The sequence below is a fragment of the Amblyraja radiata genome, chromosome 16, assembly GCF_010909765.2.
Source record: "Amblyraja radiata isolate CabotCenter1 chromosome 16, sAmbRad1.1.pri, whole genome shotgun sequence".
Lineage (NCBI taxonomy): Eukaryota > Metazoa > Chordata > Chondrichthyes > Rajiformes > Rajidae > Amblyraja > Amblyraja radiata.
In genome coordinates, this window is record NC_045971.1 from 3,481,260 (window position 1) to 3,488,558 (window position 7,299).

Here is a 7,299-nt window from a genome sequence, read left to right on the forward strand (position 1 = left end):
AGCCCCTTTCAACCTCCAGACTGCATGTCACAAAAACCACTAGTGTGGCTTCTGACACGGCGAATGCCTTTGGGATTTCAATGGCATCAGGAAAACTCTGCAATATCAGCAAGGATGGCAATGTAAAAGTCGAGGAAGATTGTGTGAGGTTGAAATTCACTCCCCAACCTTCATTATTAATGACTGCACAGACCAGGGCAAGCAAAATTAAGACAGTCTGTGATGTCATGTCAGCTCGCAGATGGAATTACTGCTTTGAAACTCAATAGGAGGGATCCATCGCGCTCTTTTTGGAGCTCTGTCTGTTACTTGTGCACAAGGTGCCTTGTTGAGAACTCCAGGTGAAGTCAAGGGTCACGGCGCTGGGCACCCACTCACCACGTTGGTTGGGAGAGAGGGGAGGCTGGAGGTGAGGCTTTGGGGGTGGAGTTCGCAGTGAGTGAGATCTACGCGGAGCTCTCAGGCTGTGTGGGGCGACGGAAGGCTGGGATGGGGTGACATGGCGGAGGTGGAGTGTTTGCTCAACGTGCACCATTCGGGGAGGAGGAGGAGGAGGAGGAGGAGGAGGCCCTTACCTGAGCGCTTGGCCACAGGCTCCGTCAGCACCTTGTCCATTCGGTAAATGGCGAGACCCGCAACACCAACAGCCTCACAGGTGGGAGATACCGTACATCGCCTCACCTCACAGGTGGGACCAGTGGAAAAATAACACACTCACCAACCACGGGCTGAAGAACCGAAAGCTGCAATAACTACAGGCCAAAAAATGTGCCACCCCGAGGTCAACTGAAGTAAGAATACTTATTATATTTACACAATATGTTCTTATTTATATATATATATGTGTGTGTGTGTGTGTGTGTGTGTGTGTGTGTGTGTGTGTGTGTGTGTGTGTGTGTGTGTGTGTGTGTGTGTGTGTGTGAAGATAGACACAAAAAGCTGGAGTAACTCAACTGGTCAGATAGCATCTTTGGAGAAAAGGAATAGGTGGCGTTTCGGTTCTTATATATATAATATATGTTTATATATAATATATGTGTGTGTGTGTGTGTGTATATATTAATACACACACACACACACACTTTTATATTATAGATAGATGTTTGTGTTTATATAAACACTTGGTTACCGCTGACATAGCAATGCATTTAACCTGTACATTATATATATACATATATATAACACGGTATATATTTCTTAGCATATATATTTATCTCTTTAAACTATTGAGCCATGCAGAACACAAGACCAGTTTTGGCAACTTCATGTGATGTCAATGTCATATAATTCTGTGTGGTGTAAGTTCATTGATTCTATTAAATGCACAGAATATGAAACCGAGTCTATTCATACGGAGGCCACAAAGAGTATTATCCGGCTGACAAGCAAGTGCTTGTTATACAGGCACTGGAATTGTAGCATCAATAGCCAAGGCAGTTTCGTGGGGTTTGTTGGTCCCCTCTGAGTGCTGAGCAGTTTGTCAGTGTCCTTGAAACACAGGGTCATATTATACGGAGACACAAGGAACTGCAGATGTTGGAATTTTGAGTAAAACACAAAGTGCTGGAGGAACTCAAGAGGGTCAGGCAGCATCTGTGGTTGGGCAAAAGACACAGTTGTGGAGTAACTGAGTGGATCAGGCAGCAACTGTAGTCAATAGGTGCAGGAGTAGCCCATTCGGCCCTTCGAGCCAGCACCGCCATTCAATGTGATCATGGCTGATCATCCCCAATCAGTACCCTGTTCCTGCCTTCTCCTCATATCCCCTGACTCCGCTATTTTTAAGAGCCCTATTTAGCTCTCTCTTGAAAGCATCCAGAGAACCTGCCTCCACCGCCCTCTGAGGCAGAGAATTCCACAGACTCACCACTCTCTGTGAGAAAAAGTGTTTCCTCGTCTCCATTCTAAATGGCTTACTCCTTATTCTTAAACTGTCCCCCAACATCGAGAACATGTTTCCTGGCTCCAGCGTGTCCAAGATCGCCTCTCATCCTTCTAAACTCCAGAGTGTACAAGCCCAGCTGCGCCATTCTCTCAGCATTCGACAGTCCCGCCATCCCGGGAATTAACCTTGTAAACCTACGCTGCACTCCCTCAATAGCAAGAATGTCCTTCCTCAAATTAGGGGACCAAAACTGCACACAATACTACAGGTGTGGTCTCACTAGGGCTCTGTACAACTGCAGAAGGACCTCATTGCTCCTATATTCGATTCCTCTTGTTATAAAGTCCAACATGCCATTCGCTTTCTTCACTGCCTGCTGTACCTGCTGCATGCTTACTTTCATAGACTGATGAACAAGGACCCCCAGATCCCGTTGTACTTCCCCTTTTCCCAACTTGACGCCATTTAGATAGTAATCTGCCTTCCTGTTTTTGCTACCAACGTGGATAACCTCACATTTATCCGCATTAAACTTCATCTGCCATGCATCTGCCCACTCCCCCAACCTGTCCAAGTCACCCTGCTGTGTGGTAAAACACAAAGTAGCGGCACGGTGGCGCAGCGGTAGAGTTGCTGCCTCACAGCTCCGGTGACCCGGGTTCGATCCTGACTACGGGTGCTGTCTGTACGGAGTTTGTACGTTCACCCCCGTGACCTGCGTGGGTTTTCTCCGGGTACTCCGGTTTCCTCCCACACTCCAAAGACGCCCAGATATGTAGGTTGCTTGACTTTGGTAAAAAATTGTAAATCGCCCCCTAGTGTGTTGTGTTGGATAGTGCTAGCGTATGGGGGTGATCACTGGTCGATGGGCCGAAGGGCCTGTTTCCGCGCTGCATCTCTCAGACAAAAACTAATGTGCTGGAGTAACTCAGCAGGTCAGGCAGCATCTGCAGAGGGAATACAAACAGACAATAGACAATAGGTGCAGGAGTAGGCCATTCGGCCCTTCGAGCCAGCACCGCCGTTCAATGTGATCATGGCTGATCATCCCCAATCAGTACCCCGTTCCTGCCTTCTCCCCATATCCCCTGACTCCGCTATCTTTAAGAGCCCTATCTAGCTCTCTCTTGAAAGCATCCAGAGAACCCGCCTCCACCACCCTCTGAGGCAGAGAATTCCACAGACTCACCACTCTCTGTGAGAAAACGTGATTCCTCGTCTCCGTTCTAAATGGCCGACCCCTTATTCTTAAGTGCTCCCATTCACTCTGAAGGGGTCCAAACCAAAGAGGTCAGGTAACCATCCCTCCACGGATGCTGCTTGACCCGTTGAGTTACTCCAGCACATATTTGGCCCCTCGAGGGAACCGATGTGTGAAGTTCAGTAGTTTTTATCTTCCAGGAGCAGAATAAGGCCATTCGGCCCATCAAGTCTAGAAGGAAAGAAAATCTGTCACGTCTGTAACAGTTTGTTCATCGGTCAGTTTAATGCGTGAGAGATTTTAATAATGCCCCTGTCCCACTTAGGAAACCTGAACGGAAACCTCTGGAGACTTTGCGCCCCACCCAAGGTTTCCGTGCGGTTCCCGGAGGTTGCAGGTGGTTGCCGGAGGTTACAGGTAGTGGAAGCAGGTAGGGAGACTGACAAAAACCTCCGGGAACCTCCGGGAACCTTGGGTGGGGCGCAAAGTCTCCAGAGGTTTCCGTTCAGGTTTCCTAAGTGGGACAGGGGGCATGTAGCAAGCTGGTTCAGCATTCTCTTGGATTAAGAAGAATGGTCTCACTTAAATATGCAAAGTTCTAACGGATTTGGCAGATAAGAGTGGATGTGGAGTTGATGTTTTAGATTTCTTGGTTATCTGGAACTAGGGTGACAATCTCAAAAAAAAAGATTGGCCATTCGGAGGAGAGAAATTTCTTAATCTAGAGCGTAACCAATCTTCAGAATTCTTGCATCAAGGTTTATGAAGCATCTGTCATAACTTCATAGGTCCAAAAGTTCTCTGAGCAGAATTAGGCCCATCGGCTCAGCAGGTCAACTCTGACATTCAATCATGGCTAATCTATCTTTTCCAATCAACCCCATTCCCCTGCCTTCTCCTCATAACCCCTGACACGCTTACTAATCACGAATCTGTCAATCTCCACCGTAAAAATATCCATGGACTGCTTCCACAGCCGCCTGTGGCAATGGATTCCACAGATTCACCACTAGATTCTGCATTTTCCCAAACGGATTAAAGAAATTTCTCCTCATCTCCTTTCTGAAGGTGTGTCCTTTTAGTCTATTACCTCTGGTCCTAGACTCTCCCACTAGTGAAAACTTCCTCTCCTCATTCACTCTATCTAGGCCTTTCAGTAACTTTCAGTGAGGTCCCCCGCTCATCCTTCTAAACTCCAGCGAGTACAGGCCCAGTGAAGTCAAACGCTCATCATGCGTTAAGGATGCGGGGCCTTACATCGCCCTGCGCGGCTTAAACAGCCGCGGGACTTGCTAGCGCCCGCCCGGGCTCCAACATCAAGACCCGGAGCAGGGCCTTACATCGCCCGGCGCGGCTTTAAGTGGCCGTGGGACTTGCTATCGCCCGCCGGGGGCTTTGACTTTGACTTTGACTTCGGGAGAGGAATGGAGAGCAGTGGAGAGACAAGACTTTGCCTTCCATCACAGTGAGGAGGAGACTCACTGTGATGGATGTTTGTGTAAATTGTGTGGGTGTGTGTCTTGGTTCTTTTCTTGTATGGCTGCAGAAACCAAATTTTGTTTGAACCTCATGTGAGGTTCAAATGACAAATAAACGGCATTGTATTGTATTGAAATATTGAAAATATATGTGATGGTGGATGTTATAGACAGGAAAGTTTCTCTGACATCAAAGATCACCCAGGATGTTGTTGAGCTGTAGAGCATACATGATGGGCCGAATGGCCCTCACATGGTTCTTTTTCTCAGTGTTCTCTGAAAACTCACAAAGAACTCTTGAGGTGTTGTCAGGGTGGTAGTGTTGGACACAAAGCAGATTGCATTTTCCCAGGAAGATCCCATCATTCTGCACACAAGGAACTGCAGATGCTGGTTTACATAGAAACATAGAGAAACATAGAAAATAGATGCAAGAGTCGGCCCTTCGAGCCTGCACCGCCATTCAATATGATCATGGCTGATCATCCAACTCGGAACATTACAACAATAAAAAGGACACAACTCAGCAGGTTCAGGCAGCATCTCTGCAGAACGTGAAGAAGGGTCCCGACCCGAAACCTCGCCCATCCATCTTCTCCCAGAGATGCTGCCTGACCCGCTGAGTTACTCCAGCACTCTGTGTGTCTTTTACTTAGATCCCATAAACCTTGAGTTTCTTGGAATCCAAAGAAACAATTAAATCCTGGGATCTCATAAATCCAGTCTTTCTGGGACCCTGGCCCTGTGTGATGACAATGCAAGGATGGGGAGACAAGGCAAGGGATGGATTGGCCCCTTCCCTTGGACATAATGAAGTTTGGGTCATCTATTTTTGGTGATGCTGAGTCAGGAGCTGACACCGGCATCTTCTGCCTTGCACGTGAGAGATGGCACTCGGCTCCATTTTAGCCCCATCAGAAAGAAAATGCCTTGAATGGAGATTACAAAAACACCTGTGGGGTAACTTTTTCTACACAAAGGATAGAAAAAGGTGGGTGTATGGAACGAGCTGCTGGAGGAGGTCGTTGAGGCAGGTACTGTTGCAACATTTAGGAAACTATTAGACTGGTACTTGGATAGGGTAGGTTTAGAGGGATATGGTCCAAACACAGACAGCTGGGACTAGTGTGGATGGGACATGTTGGTCAGTATGGGCAAGTTGGGCCGAAGGGTCTATTTCCGCATTGTATGATTCTATGACTCTATTTGGACCAATAGACTGGATAGACTCGGCTTGTACTTGCTAGAATTTAGGAGATTGAGGGGGGATCTTATAGAAACTTACAAAATTCTTAAGGGGTTGGACAGGCTAGATGCAGGAAGATTGTTCCCGATGTTGGGGAAGTCCAGGACAAGGTGGTCACAGCTTAAGGATAAGGGGGAAATCCTTTAAGACCGAGATGAGAAAAACATTTTTCACACAGAGAGTGGTGAATCTCTGGAACTCTCTGCCACAGAAGGTAGTTGAGGCCAGTTCATTGGCTATATTTAAGAGGGAGTTAGATGTGGCCCTTGTGGCTAATGGAATCAGGGGGTATGGAGAGAAGGCAGGTACAGGATACTGAGTTGGATGATCAGCCATCATCATATTGAATGGCGGCAGGCTCGAAGGGCCGAATGGCCTACTCCTGCACCTATTTTCTATGTATCTAATAGACAATGGGTGCAGGAGTAGGCCATTCGGCCCTTCGAGCCAGCACCGCCATTCACTGTGATCATGGCTGATCATCCACAATCAGTACCCCGTTCCTGCCTTCTCCACATATCCCTGACTCCATATCTTTAAGAGCTCTATCTAACTCTCTCTTGAAAGCATCCAGAGAATTGGCCTCCACTGCCTTCTGAGGCAGAGAATTCCACAGATTCACAACTCTCTGGATGAAAAGTTTTTCCTCATCTCTGTTCTAAATGGCCTACCCCTTATTCTTAAACTGGTGACCCCTGGTCTGAACTCCCCACATCGGGAACAAGGTTTCCTGCCTCTAGCGTGTCCAAATCCTTAATAACCTTGATATGTTTCAATAAGATACCCTCTCATCCTTCTGAATTCCAGAGTGTACAAGCCCAGCTGCTCCATTCTCTCAGCATATGACAGTCCCGCCATCCCGGGAATTATCCTCGTGAACCTACGCTGCACTCCCTCAACAGCAAGAACGCCCTTCCTCAAATTTGGAGACCAAAACTGCACACAATACTCCAGGTGTGGTCTCACTAGGGCCCTGCACAACTGTAGAAGGACCTCTTTTCTCCTATACTCAACTCCTCTTGTTATGAAGGCTAACATGCCATTAGCTTTCTTCACTGCCTGCTGTACCTGCATGCTTACTTTCAGTGGCTGATGTACAAGGACATCCAGATCTCGCAGTACTTCCCCTTTTCCTGTTTACCTTTCCTGTCCAAGTGTATTTGACATGTTATTGCAGTACCTGCCTCATCCACCTCCTCTGGTGGCTCATTGCATATACCCACCATCCTCTGAGTGAATAGGTTGTCCTTCAGTTCTTCTGTTAAATCTGTCCCCCTCTCACCTTAAACCCGTGACCCCTGGATATTTCACTCACCACTCATTCACCCTCTCTATCCCTCTCGTGTCGAGGATAAACATTTAATTTCAAGAGACTCCAGGAAAACGTCGGGGGCCAGGGCAGTTTTGCCGAATATATCAGGGCTCGGACTGAAGGGAAGCCGCTGAGTTACTCCAGGACTTTGTGTCTTTTTCCTATGGTAAACCAGCA

The 7,299-nt window shown here is 47.5% G+C and overlaps 1 protein-coding gene across 8 annotated transcripts in view; it reads left to right on the forward strand.

The window, feature by feature from the left end:
- The first annotated feature begins 287 nt into the window (after positions 1 to 287).
- srcin1 (SRC kinase signaling inhibitor 1) overlaps positions 288 to 7,299 on the forward strand; it is a 343,123-nt gene continuing 336,111 nt past the window's right edge. For 4 of the 8 annotated variants that reach the window (XM_033034907.1, XM_033034908.1, XM_033034910.1 and 1 more), the window contains exon 1: positions 290 to 791. The gene's annotated coding sequence lies outside the window, so the exon portion shown is untranslated. Of the gene's footprint in view, positions 792 to 7,299 lie in introns of all 8 variants that reach the window. The other 4 variants (XM_033034909.1, XM_033034912.1, XM_033034913.1 and 1 more) reach the window with 2 other exon arrangements.